Here is a 14,292-nt window from a genome sequence, read left to right as displayed (position 1 = left end):
GCAGCCCAAGGAGACAGGGAATGGAGGTTATGGTCAGTTCATTACCTGTGGCTTCTCCCACTGCACAGGGAGAGGAGTCGTTCCCCTGCTGCACCGTGGGGTCCCTCCCAGGGAAGACAGTTCTCCATGAACTTCTCCAGTGTGAATCCATCTCATGATCAACAGCTCCCTGTGAACTGCTGTAACATGAGTCCATCTCAAAAGCAACACTCGTCCTCAAACCACTGCAGTGCGGGTCACTTCCATGGGGTGCACTCCTTCAAGGACAGGCTGCTCCAGCCTGAGAGCAGGGCCCCTCTCTCCACGAGTCTTGCATGGGCTCACAGCCTCCTGTCAGTCATCCACCTGCTCCAGTGTGGGGCCTCTCCATAGGCTGCAGGTTGATTTCTGCATTCCCTGTGGGTCTTCATGGGCTTCAGGGGGACAGTGGCTTCATCATGGTTTTTACCGTGGCCTGCAGAGGAATCCTGGCTCTGGTGCCTGAAGCACCTCCTCCCCCTCCTTCACTGACCTTGGTGTCTGCATAGTTGTTCTTCTCACGTGTTCTCACTCCAGTTAAAACTGCAACCACTTTTTATTTATCTTTCTTCTTAAATGTGTTATCACAGAGGAGTTACCACCATAATTGACCCAGCCTTGACCAGTACATCCATCTTTGGAACCATCAGGGATTGGCTTTGCTGGACACAGAAGAAGCTTCTAGCAGCTTCTCACAGAAGCCACCCCTGTAGCCCCCTGCTACCAAAAACCAGGCCATGCAAAACCAATACACAGGTTTAAATAACTGGTTCTACTGAAGTGGATGAAATGACTGGTTACACAGTCCTGTGCCCATCTGGACTCTGACCAGATCAACCTTTTCTTAACTTGGATTCTCCAGTATAGACAGTCCTCTGACAATCTGTGGAAGAAGGATGAGCAACAAGGATCTTTACCCTATCACAAACCACAAAGGCCCATCTGCTACTGTGTGATAAAAACTCAGAGCTGCTGCTGGCTTTACTGGCTAGTGATTGCTCCCTCTTCTGCTCCCATGGCTAGAGGACATCATAAATTACCAAGAGAGCACTCCTCTTAGCTGGGGAAGGAACTTTGGTTGTGTGTTTGTGGAGCTCAGTGCACAATTAACCTGGCATAGTGCACAGTTCACTGAAGCATAGTTCACAGTAAATCCTTACACAGTAAATGAATTGTAATCACTACATTTCAGTGATTACTGAAAGGCACTTTGAAGACTAAATAAAGCAGGATGTTGAAATTTCAGGCAGTAGGTATTTTGAAAGGATTTGAGGCAAAAGGAGAATACCTGCAGTTCTCTGCAAAGCTTGTGATGTGGCTGTGTGCGCTAATGGGATGGTCAAGCAGTACATGGCTGCACGGGCTCATGGGGAGAAAGGAAGGATTGAGCCTTCATTCCTGCACTGGAGACAAAGGAGGTGGAAATGCATTGCCAATCATGTCATGGACCTGTGCTCAGTAGTGTACCAGCCCATTTTTTTTCCCCCCCAATTTTCATAAAAGGGATACATTGCTTAAAGCAAGGCTTTGTCCCATAGCTGTCTTGCTGCTCATTTGACCCTACTAAAGCCAGAGTGTCGCTTAGCTGTGCTCTGGCTATGAGGGACAGTTTTACAGCCCCAGGCACACTGGTGTCTGTGTGAGACTCAAGGGGTAAGGAAGAGTCTGCAGAGAAAGGCATCATTGAATGCCACAAAGCTTTAGTGGTGTTAAGGTCAGTAATCTTACAGGAGCTTCTAGCAGCTGGCACTCTGCCCCTGGCTCCCAGGTGATGGTGGTCCAAGGCTGTGTGACTCCCTGTGTCTGAGCTAAGCCTCACAGAAATTAAAGCAGCAGGAGCAGAACTGCTCAGGCTGGGACAGCTGAGGAAATGGCACCGTAGTACATGCCAGTTACTTAGGAATCCCAGGATGGGAGGAGTGGGAGTTTACTGTGGTGGCTTTTACAAGCTGATCTATGATTTAGACCTGGTTGAGCGTGTGATCATTGGTCTGTAACCTTCTCCTAAGTTGTGGAGAGGAAATCTACAATCTGAGCTGTGCTTGGCTCCCTGCCGTGAGTGCGTGATGCGGGCTGCACTGGAGACTTGCTGTGCTTAAGGTGCTATGAATTGGATCCAAGCATGATATAAGGTAATTTTCTTCTAATTCACAGTCAAGCAATGGAATAGATCTGTCTTCTGAGAATCAAAAGTATTAAAAACTCCCTTAGACACAATTTGGAAGCAAATGAATACCTACATTTTTTGCTGAATTTGAGAGCATTATTTTACTGTACGGAGATGAGCTCCATTAGCAGAACACATGAGTTAAAACAAAGCATCTTTATTTGCATTTTGGTTAACTGTTCTTGAGACAAGAAAGCTCATCTAGTTGTGAATATGTGGCAACGAAGATTATAAATGGTGCAATGGGGCTTAATCTTTAGGTTTTATATTTCTACAAAATGGCTTTCGTACAGAAATATTTCCTTCTTACCTACAGCTGAAATTTGTCACCATGGTAACCTTCTGAGTTTGGAGGGGTGGGATGCTCTAGCCAAATATGTGGCTACAACCTCAGAAATTGTTACCCAAACTGAGTTTCATTTCTCCTCTCTTTCTTTAACATCTATGAGGTTCTTACACCCTGGACACTGCTCATGTAACCAGATCAGAGAGAGGCTGTATGGATTTAAACTCTGCTTCCTTTTTTTTGAAAGGAGCAGTGTTTGGGGTATTTTTCTCCCTTAAGTCAACTGGCTCCATTGTTCCCTGACTGCAGGTCTAAACCAGTTTGGCTCTCCAGGAGTTGCTGGACCATGCTCTGCTCTGATACCTGCAGTGTCACCGACTGTTGCTGGGGAAAAGCAGAAATCCTGAGCTGGGGCCCCAGCAACGCAGCAGTGGGGAGCATACTGTTAATTTATTGGCCTCAATATACACACAGCTCTATTTGTTTTGTTTTACATACATGTCTGAGAGCAAATTCAGGCCTTAAACCTTTTTTTTTTTTTTTTTAATTATTTTTATTTATTCTGAAGAAGAAAAAAACTCTCACACAAATGGGATTAAGATTTCTGAAGTTAAAGTTATTAAAGCCATGGAGAACCCTTGCCTACAATATTGTGTCAATGCAATAGTATTTGAAGGACATGTCAACATCTTGATCATTTAACTTCTGATTTTTATTTCCCATTTATATGTCAAACTCCTTCGCACTGCTTGCCCATGTTCTATTTTGGGGTTGTAGGAAAATGGAGGAGTTTATGATTAAAGCTCTGGACAAAGGCTGTGCAGACTGAAGTTGCTATTAGTGAACTACTGACTCTGCCACTACCTCTTGACATAACCATGGCTGAGTCATTCCATGTCTTTCTGCCTTAGGTCCTCATCTGTAGACAACACCCTTTTTCTTCTTCTCCTTTTGCTTGTTGTGTAGGCATACAGCGTGGCAAGAGCTGGTGTCAGGGATATTCCTAATCTGTGCAGTAGTGCCTTGATTTTATCTGAGGCTTCTTGGTATAGCTAATAAACAGTGAATAAAAATGATTCAAGGGAGTGCAATAACAAGCAAAGTGGTGACCCTACCTGTTTATTTGCTTTTTGAGAAGCTCCTGGCCTGCCACAGGAGCCCCCAGTAAAAAAGGCCCTGTTACTCACGCCTTTCTTCTCCCTGTGACTGACGTTTACATCTTCTTTTCTTTCCCCTGTAGGGTGGAGCAATCAAAAACATTCCTTCAAGTTAAGGCAGGATGTGTTTGAAAGTGTTGTCTGGCCTGGGCTAGCTCTGGCTTCTGTGCCTCTCTTTGCTCCTTTGAGGCCACCTGCTAATGTGAAGTACATCACCTTTAACTAGGAAGATCAGGTTTAACAGCCTTGGAGCCACTGGCAGGCTGAAGAATCCTTCAGGGCAGTTTGAGCAATAGGTCCACTTCCTGGCATCTAGCACATGAGGCTGAGCTGACTATAAATATGCAGCCACCCACCACACTGCTGTCCCAGTAGGAACTGGGGGCAGAAAGCATCATTTGGGAGATTTTAGAAGGCAAAAGAATATGGAGCACAAAAAATAGCTGCATTCACAGGTTACCATCCATCATCTCACTTCCTTTACACTATCTTCTCCTATCTTTGTCAAGAGCAACACAGCATGAAAGGCGAAAAAGACACATGCTGAAGCTGCAGTAAGCTCTTGGTGTCTCCTACCTTCTTTCCCCTCTTCTGCTGTACACATTCCTTCTTTCATCTTGTTTAGGGTGGAGTGGTGGATTCATGAACAGACTGTTGTTAGGAGAAGGACCTTGCCATTCAGGTGCTTATAGACTCATCCCTCAGATTACTGCGTCTTGCGTCTGCAGAACTGGTTAGGGAAATTTGTAAGAACGTGTTTTTCATAGAGAGATTTTTGGAGACATCTTCCTATCAGATGTATTGCACAAAATGGGTCCCTCCAGAGGAGGGAGGATCTCTGAGTCAACTTCCCCAAAATTTAAGGCAGGGAGAAAGGTGAAAAGCAATGATTTCCAAAATTATCTGAGCACTTTTTTCAAGTAACTTAAATTGTGTACAGGCTCAGACTGGCATGGGGGATGAATGGAGGTTGTGCTGGGTGCCTGTTGCATTCAAATAAATTGCTCCTCTCCCCAGAGCCGCATCTCCTCTGTGCAGCCAAATCATGTATGTTTGCAGGAGACGGTATGCTTGTGTTTCTCCCACGACCCTGCTGGCTCATTAGTGTTATTTCTGGAGGTCTTGTTTCCACAGTAACAAGCAATTACCATTGTTCCTTGGACTGCCAAAGTTACCACCAGCAACGCAGAGGAAGATGCGTTATTCTCTATATTGGGATAAAATGCCTTTATATGTCTTGCTGTTCACTGAATGCCAATCCTGACGCAGGTCCTGTGCAAATAGCGTGCTCCACCCCCTGCCAATGCTGCTTTCGCTGGTATTAAGACATGCCAAATTCTGAAAAGATCCAAAATGATCTCCTCTGGTCTGTGGCTACACTGGCAACGACAGGGTCAGGATTTCAGCAGCAGAATGACTGTACCAATGGTAGCTCTGGTAGGAATATAAATAGAATAGCTTGGAGGCAGTTCTTTTTGCAGTTGTGCTTAGCCCTGTTCTAAGTAATGCTGGCTAGTGACGTCAATGAAATATACTCTCTGTATTCACCCTATAGCTCCTACCAGTAGTGTGGTAGAGCTCCCACACAGGAATCTGGTGGTCTTGTGCTAGCAGCAGCTGTGTCTGTATTCCACAACCCTTCATCATTCCCAAGGGGCAATGTGTATGCATCGGCTTCAACCATTTCTTCCATCAGTGGCTTCTCCTTTCCTGTTTATGTTTGCATTGCACACAGACTGATTCAGCTAAAATGGTCTTTGAACCTCTTAGAACATATCCCAAATTTCATGCACATTATCAAAAGAGTAGGCAGCTGGGAAGCTGAAGGAATATGGGCTTTTGTAGGTGAGAGCAGTGGGATACTGGAACGCTGAGGCAGCTGGATCAGGTTTCATGGCTTGGTGAGTTTTTCTGGCTTTCAGTGACTCCAGTTTCCAAGTGTGACTACATATTCTAAAAAGCTCTGGGGCCCTGTTGTAAGCTCTGAGCTCCTCTTAACAGAGTTTTCTTGTGAATGGGTGTATGTATGGATCTATATATACACACCCACTTGCCCAAATGACTAATAGCAGGTGTTGGAGGGAGAACACAGCCTCTAGCTTCCATAAACCAAAGCACAAGGAATCTTGCTCCAAGGTAGCTGAAGCAGAGAGATGAAGAGAAGCATTTTAAAACTGATGAACTGCCTTTTGTGAAAGGTCTTGGAAACACCTGCACTAGAGATTTTTAAAACCTGGACTTACCAGAGAAGGTAGAAGACGGTTTCATATCAGGTCACTGTGTGAGTGTATGAGGTGACAACAAACAAAAAAAGGTGCTGCTTTGACAGCTACCAAGATTGTACTGCTTTAGATGCCCTTAAGGAAATAAAAATTCAACAGCAAGCACACTGTCTTTTCATAGGACGGAGAAAGGGATAGGCAGAAACGATTGGTGATAAGGTCCTTTGTTCTTTGTTTTGGTTAGAGTCCCACCAAAGGTTGTCTGGGAAGTGATAAAAAAAGGATCATAGGGAATGAGTTACTCATGATGCAGAACAGCCATCACCTTGATGTGAAATGAAGGTGGAGGAAAGAGTTGAACATAAGTGGAAGGACAGCGCCTGTATATCACATATCTATTCTAAAGGCTGTGCCTAATTTTTAAGTATCTCCTAATTTGCAGGACTAAAGTGTTAGAAAGTAATTCAGTTTGCTTGTGGGCTTACCATGAAGGCAAGTCAGCACAAGAGAAAGGTTAAGAAAATATCCTTGGGTATATGAGAGTGGTTCTACCTAATTCAACAAGCTTCTCATCTCCTCTTTTCTGTTGCATCCTAAAGCCTTGGATTTTAGCGCTGTCTGTATGATGGGGCAAAAAATAAATATGTTACAATAATCTTATTTTCCACATGTAAACCAGAAGCTGGTTAGTTCTAGGTGACAGCTTGGGTGGTTCAAATGAGCCGAAGCTTGGTTTTGTATTGTAAGGAAAATATTCCCACCTCAAAAATAAGCCAAGGCTTTGCTCTTGATGTGGGCTCCAGGGCACCCCTGGCGCCCCAGCCTTGCAGCGGGGTGTTGTGCCGAGCTGGCCGGCAGACACTAGGTGGAAGCCTTGGGTTGCGGTTCCACTGCAGCTGCTGACGGCAGGAGGAAGGGGACTTGTGCTTTCAGAAGGGAGATCTTTTTCTTTTCTTCTTGCCTTCACATGCTAGAAAGGGAAGTCCAAGCTCTTCTGGTGCGCAGTGGGGTGAGCAGAGGAATGGAGGAGAAGTGTCAGTCCAATCCCGGGTCCTCCCTGCAACAGGATCTTGTGAGCAGGGCTGTGGTGGGAGCCTTGAAACCCTCTGTGTTCTTGGGTGTGGTTGGGTGGCAAGATTGATTTAATTTATCCTGATTTATTTTATCCTCATTTATGTATTCTGATGGGGAAAATTTTGAGATCCCTGTGAATGCATAAAAAATAATTAATATTGGGATGAAAGTGAGTACCGATTAGCTGCTTTATCTTGCAACAAATGCTGGTAGAGCCAGCTATAATAAAGTGCATGCTGAATTTATGATGATTGCTTTCGACAAGGCCTCCAATCTGAAAACTATTCCAAATAGGGAGATTTAGAGTTAGTACAAAGAATGAATCACAGGTTAAGTGAGAGCCAGATGAATCTTGAAATGTTCATTTGAGAGAAATGTCAAAGTTTATGATTTCAAGGTGTCTTGTTACTTCTCATGATAAAAATGCTGTTTTCAGTGTATTCCTAGGAACTAAAAATTATGAACATTTCCATTAAGTACTTTTAGAAAAATAACCGATATTTTATTTTGAAAATTAGTAAAGTTTTGGTACCATTTCACATATCAGTTGGAATGCAGTTGTTATGCCAAATCAAATCTTATATGAGGCCATGTTATGCAATCCTACCAGTAACATAACATAACATGCATATAATAATTAAATATTGTTATATAATTTAGTACAGGTGATACTTTATATTCAAAACAAGTGACTTTTCTACAAAGTAATGAGTTTTCTATCAAAAGCAATAGCAGCCTTATTAGTCTGTGCTGAATGAAACAATTTAAATTTTTGCACTTTGAAATGGAAACGTTCTGGGTACTAGTTAGGGACCAATTGTTTTTAATATCCTAGAAACCTGATTCCAGGCTAATGGCAGGATATTGAACACATCAGTGTCTCTCATTATTAACTGAAGAACGTAAAAACAATACAAGCAGAAAAATACGTTAAGAAAATAAAAGTTGCTTTCAAAAGTAGTATTTTAATTTAAAAGACAATCTGTCATTTTTTTCCTTAAGACAAACTTTTCAATACTGAAATTTTTGTTTCAGCCTCCTTTTATATAGGGATTTTTCATTTGTACTTAGAATTTTTTGAAAAATGTTGATTTTATTGAAGTGGTATTTTCTGGTTGAAGACTGTTCGATTAAAATTTTCTCACTAGTGTGAGCTGTTATGACACACTCCTCCTCCACCCTCTGAGCTGTGGTAAAAGGGTGAGTGAAGTTATTGATTTATCTTTCCTTATTTTTTTTTTTAGTGCAATGACTTCAAGAGCTTCATGGCCGTTCTGCAGACAGATGCACAATTGTGAAACATCAATATGGACTGCAAATCTCTACTGTCAGTCAGCTTCTCTTCCCCTCTGCATAACGTAATCCCTATCTCCACAATGTCTGCACAGATACATGTTAGCAAAGATGTTTTTCTGGAGATAGCGTGCATAGCGAACACTCCCTTACTTGTTCTCATCTCTAGCAACATTATACGGAGTTTCAGTTCACAGTTCCCTGTGTTCCCCCTCCTACCACTGAAACACAGCCAACTCTGAGCTGCGGCTATTAAACATCACACAAGCAACACCACGAAACAGATTGTGGAAAGCACAGGAATTCAGGGAAAAGGAACAAATTGAGAGAGGTCTGGGAAGTGATAACAAAGGATCATAGGGAATGAGTTACTCATGATGCAGAATAGCCTTCACCTTGGTGTTCAGGTGCTACCAGCATGCAAGGGCAAGTTTTTGAGGGTAGCACAAAGAGATGTCACTAGGAGCAGTCAGGTTTCAGCCAGGGAGACGAGCAAGTCACCTTCCTTAACCACTGAGTTTTGTCAGTCTGTCAGAGTCCCAAGGAAAGGGCTGAAGGCATCATTGCTTGAGGGTTTTAAAACTGGTCAGTTTCAAGACAGGTCAAGGCACTTTCAGGACAGATGAATAAAACAAGATAGAGCAAGTACTGTATCTATTACCACTTTGTATGAGTCTGAGAAAACAGTTGGGAGAAAGATGGAAAGGTCTGAAGGAATTACATGTACAAAGTAAGAAAACAGTGTGAACTGGTGTGATAATAGGTGTGACTTGGCCAGGGAAAAGCTTCCAAAGACAGTGCTCTTCTTTGACAACATGATAACCTTAAGGTGAGAAAGGAGGAAAAAGGGGAAGATGTGCACTAAATCAGAGGAAAGAGAAATGTGTATGAATGTATGTAGCTGTTTATGTGTGTGTAGCACAACACGATTCTCATTCATATTGGAAAAAGCATCGTAAGTATCTGCATCTCAGTTTGCTTACACTAGTGGCTTGAAGAGGGCACCTTGGCACAAAACCTGCACATGGATTCTTTCTGCTTTAGGTAAAGTGATGAGTGGGAAAGGTAGCCAGACACTTTCACTGAGCATTCAATGGACAGCTAAGAAGCAACTGCAAAAGTCTGTTCCCAACTCAAGTTGCATAGCAACACCAAATTGTCAGATTGCTGTTATGTCAGTCCCTTACATTATCCCCATTATTACAGCCGGTTTTAGGAATCACGCAGTACGATATTACTAGCCCACTTCCCAGCTGGATATGTGACCTTTGTCTCTTGCTGAATGATGCCATGTAATTTGCTGCAAAGGTGTCTCAAAGTAGTACACCAGAGAGAAAAATCTTTGAGGATTCACCAACACAGACCATAAGGAGCAAAGGATGGGCCTGTGCAGGATGGGGCAGGAGGGGCGGTTCAGGGCGCATCAGTATCCTCAAAGAAGTCTAGTGTCTGCCAAACTCATCAGGATGTGTGTTACCCCATCGCTTCTCTGAACTGAGTCATTGATCCAGTTGAAAGCCTGTATTAAGGGTGAGCCACAGTTACTCGTAAGATGTGTTTCGAAGGCTTCCAGTGCCTGCTTGTGCTTGGTGTTTGGATCTCTCCTGTGGACCATTGTAGCTGTGCAATCCTAGCTTCCAGCTGTTTACTGCTTTTCACTGAAAGCACCTTGTGAGCTGTTTCCTGGTGGAGATTCTGAAATACAAAAGTAGTCACAACATCATCATCCTGTGATGTTTCAGACACTTTCAGTCTCTGAAATAATACCTAGAAGTCTGCTTCTCTTGCAGGATGTTTCTAGTAACCTGCATAATGTCTTTCCTGGATATCTTGTGTAGCACAGCATCTTCCTCCCTTTTTCATTCTATTGCTGCTTCTTTTGCTGGCAAAAGATCTTTAAATGCCTCTGCTATCTCTCTGCAGCCAAGGCAACCAGGGTCGCTGGATACCAAGGTGTGGCCGGAGTTTTAAGGATGCTAATAAACTGAATGAACTCCTTTACTGTGAACATCAGAGTGACGTGGACTTAGGACACCAGGTATAATGAAAATTACCTTACAGGCCTTTTGCACTGGATGATGGGGAGAGTGACCTGCTTAAGCAAGTAATTCTCAGTGATGTATCTCCTTTCTGAAGAGTGCCTGGTTGTAAACTCTACCAGCTTTTTCAAGATCACTGCTGCAAATTATGAACCAGCAAACAGACCTCAGAAGGACAAGATAGACTGCCCGTTCCCTCTGTATAGAGTAATGGAATTATTCTGCTTAATTAAAACAACTGATGAGAAAACAAAGAGCCTCAAGATTCAGTTCCTCTGTATCTGTGCTCAGAATGCAAAGTAGGCAAGTGGCACAACACCTGGACTAGGACCTACAAGTCACTCTTGCTTGATAGCAAGGAGACTGAGCTCAAAGTTTACCACAGCAGATGATAAACATCCACGTAGGATTAGAAGAGATCTAATGGCTGTGGAGTTACCCTTAACAAATGAACATCTCTTTAATGCAAAATGGCTTAGCAGTTCTTATGAAAAAGGAACAAAAGCTGTTTGTCTGATTTTCACCTTTCTTCCTTTTAGTACTCCCCTGAACTGCTGGATGGGCCACTCCAAAAAGCTTATTTCCTTCTCCAGGAGAGAGTCTTCTCTCTGTATTTCCGATTTATATCGCTTCCCACTGAGGATGAGGGATTTGAGATCATTAATGAGACAGCAGGTGTTGGAGTGGTCACTGGCACCCACCAGCTTTGTAGCTCAGTTATCCTGAGGACCACTCTCAGGAGGGGTTTATCCAGGGGCTCTGCAGAGCAAATAGACTTCCATGACTTGTAGCTGCTCTGCATATGTTTGTTGACAGCCCTGTAGTTCAGTGAAGGAGTCAGCACTGAGTTTTAGGCTGTGTCAGCCAGACTGAAGAGTTTTGTGTAACCTTGCTGCCATGGACTATCTGGAAGTACAGATCTGAGAGACCGTTCCACGGGGCCAATTCATGTTTGATAATTAATATGGCTTTTCCTTTTTAACTTGGTCTTCTAGTTTATGGTGGATAGGGCTGAGGGTCCCCAGAGATGAGTGGAGGATTCTTTTGTCAGACTTTACACTATGGTCGGACCTCTGTAAGATTTCTCTACATATATCTCTATCAGTTTCAGTCTGTATGTGTTACCAAGTACCATCTTTGCAGTGCCTTAGCTGTATTTGACAATCTGAGTTTCCCATGACCTTTGAGGATAACATTTGCAGGTTAAAATGTGCTGAATAAGGGACAAATGAGAAATGGAAAAGAAGTGAAAATAGTCAGGTTTTAAAGAAAATAATCTTCTGTCAGCATTGTTTGCATGTGTGCTCATTTCTTATAAACATTCAAGGACCCGAGTTTCCTATTGCTAGTATATATGGAAAACAAATGTCAAGACTGCACATGAATACTTTCCATAAATTAATATTAAATGTGCAGACACATTTCATCTCAAAGTGCTTGTACACTCCTCTTGTCAGAAAGCAGAATAAATGATGATCAGAATCACCACCAAGGCCTGGCTATTTCCATCTGTAGTTATGAAAATGCTGTACAAGGAAGGTCAGGATCATAGCCTCCAATTTTGCAAATCGGACACAGTTCCTCAGTAAAGCCACTTGTCTGGCAGTCACAGAGCTTCCACCTCTCTACTGAACCTGCAGAGGCAAGTGTAAATGCACATCTGATTATTTTCTCTTCCGTCCTTGGCTACCCCTTTTAAAAGGAGTCACTCACCCTTTCATTTATTGCTCAGGATGTGAAGCTGTCCATCACCACCCAGCACAGGCTGCCGTCTATCCTGTGAGTGCATGTGTGCTTACTGGCATGCATTTTCTCTCTGTCTCCCTTCCAAGGAGGAACTGAAGGCCTTGCAAGCGTGCCTTTCTGCTTTCCTTCAGGTCACCTCTGCTTCTGCCTTCAGTGCCCCTCATGGCAAAGGATCTCTTCTCCCCTGCATCTCTTTCCAGTTTGCCAGAAGCCACCTTCAGCAAATGTCCTGGCAGAAGAGTCCTGATTGTGTGCTTGAGTATTTTGTACCTTTCCTACTGTCCTTGTCTTGTTTGTAGTGGTCTTTCATTTTCCAGGGCTGTCAGAGGAAGATCTGTAGTCCTGAGTCCTTTCTGCTTTCCTGTGTGGGTTTTCATCCTGACAGTCCCCCAGACTGTGCAGAGGTGCAGGAGGGTTATAGGGTGAGTGTGTTGTTTCCTGCCAGAGCAGATTTTGCTAATGCATTTTACAAGTTTCCCTGGGAGGATGAGTTTGGTAGTGGCTTCAAGAAATGAAATTCAGTCAGAAGGGACTTGATCAAAATGTTTGAAGTAACATGTATCAGAAGAGGTCTTGTTGGGAACAAGACCTTTTCTTCGTGTCTTTCCAGAAACTAGCAAAAGGCAATTCTGAGAAAAATTGGCAAATGCAGTACCTGGCTACTTCACACAGTGGTGATTAATCCATGAGGCGTGTTGCCACTCTGTGTTCTGGAGGCCACAAATGGAAGTAAAAAAATCCCAGTAGCTTTATGGAGTAAGCTGGCTTCCAAATGCCTAGGAATTAAAATGTTCCTTGAGCTGCCTTGTACAGCTTCTTCTCAAGGGCTCTGAGGACACCAAACAGCCCTGATTGTCCTTGCCCAGCATTTCTTGGGGGTTCTTCCACCCTGCCCAGGTCCCAGGCCCTCAGGCCCGCAAAGCCATCAGCCTCTGCCCCAGTGATGCTGCAGGGCTGCTCTCCAGCTCCCCACAGCTCTGCCCTGCCTGGCCATGGCCCTGCTGCTCCAGTGAGGTACCTGATGCCATGGGATGGGGTTGCCCCTGCTTACTCCCAGATGCTCTGCTTCTCAGCTGGGCTGTAGGGATGTCCCTGTGGAGCCCCCAGCCTTCCTAGGGCCCTGGCACTTACACAGTTTTGTAAGCCTGCAACCTACTTATTTATATAAATGATATACCATCACATGCCATAGCCAGTAACATTTCTAAAGTGGATGATTCTCTCCCAATATACTTCTTTTATCAAAAGCAAAAGAGTTAATGCCTGCCAGGATACAGAACTGATAGCAGAGACTGCAAATGCAATACTTGGACTAGTAAGTCATTTTACCAATGCTCTTCCTCTTAAAAGTGATCATTGTTAGAAATCATTGATCTTTTCCTTGTCCTCTTAGTCTGACAATATCACAGCTCCAAAATGGAAAGCCTTGCTGTGTGAGCAGAGATACACAGATCAATATTCCTTCTTGTGGCAGCAAGTGAAAATGTGTGGTGCAAAGGTAGACTTCCACAGTCCTGTTAGCAGGAACAGCTTGGATACAAGCATCAAATGTCATGGCAGGTGGAATGAAAAAGTGAATATAGATGTTTATGACATCTTCTTTGGAATTTAAGCATTATTATTTGGAGGATAGTTGCAACATTTAGTTATAAAACTTCTGGAATTTCTAGGGAGAAGGAGGGGAATGAAGCTAGAAATACATGTCAAAATAGTTGTATCTCACAGTGTTTGGGCATATTCATTTCAGAAAGGCAGGTAGTGACCACTGGCTGGACTGGAGGGAACAGCCTGAAGTTGTGTCAGGGGAGGTTTAGGCTGGTATCAGGAAAAGGTTTCTTCACCCAGAGGGTGTCTGGGCACTGGAACAGGCTCCCCAGGGCAGTGGTCACAGCGCCCGCCTGACAGAGCTCAAGAAGTGTTTGGAAAATGCTCTCAGGCACAGGGTGTGACTCTTGGGGATGGCCCTGTGCAGGCCAGGAGTTGGGACTCGATGACCCTTGTGGGTCCCTTCCAACTCAGCTTATTCTGTGATTTGGTGATGCTGTAGTCAGTCAGAAGAGGCTAAGGGATCCATGCTTTTATTAACACACACTCCTATGCTTACTGAAACAGCAGGCTACAATATCTTCTAGATTTATTAGCAGATATACTGCAGCTCAATAACCAAAGTCTCCAACACCAAAATCCACAAACTAAATTTTGGCTTTGGTACAGCCCAGGTAAATTTGGTTCTGGCTCTTCCCTTAATGAGATATTTGAGCAAAACGTGTTGCATTCATTGTGAGGATTT

General features: G+C 43.6%; 1 protein-coding gene across 8 annotated transcripts in view; it reads left to right on the top strand.

Moving 5' to 3' along the window:
• The window catches only part of GRIN2B (glutamate ionotropic receptor NMDA type subunit 2B), a 274,094-nt gene that overhangs the window by 17,655 nt on the left and 242,147 nt on the right, over positions 1-14,292 (top strand). For 4 of the 8 annotated variants that reach the window (XM_069001921.1, XM_069001912.1, XM_069001901.1 and 1 more), the window contains exon 2: positions 8,169-10,255. The exons of 1 other annotated variant lie outside the window; for it this stretch is intronic. The gene's annotated coding sequence lies outside the window, so the exon portion shown is untranslated. The remainder of the gene's footprint in view (positions 1-8,168; positions 10,256-14,292) is intronic. 3 more of the 8 variants (XM_069001950.1, XM_069001943.1, XM_069001939.1) reach the window with 3 other exon arrangements.

This window comes from Aphelocoma coerulescens, chromosome 1A, assembly GCF_041296385.1.
Source record: "Aphelocoma coerulescens isolate FSJ_1873_10779 chromosome 1A, UR_Acoe_1.0, whole genome shotgun sequence".
Classification (NCBI taxonomy): Eukaryota; Metazoa; Chordata; class Aves; order Passeriformes; family Corvidae; genus Aphelocoma; species Aphelocoma coerulescens.
This window is presented reverse-complemented; position numbering and strand designations above follow the sequence as displayed.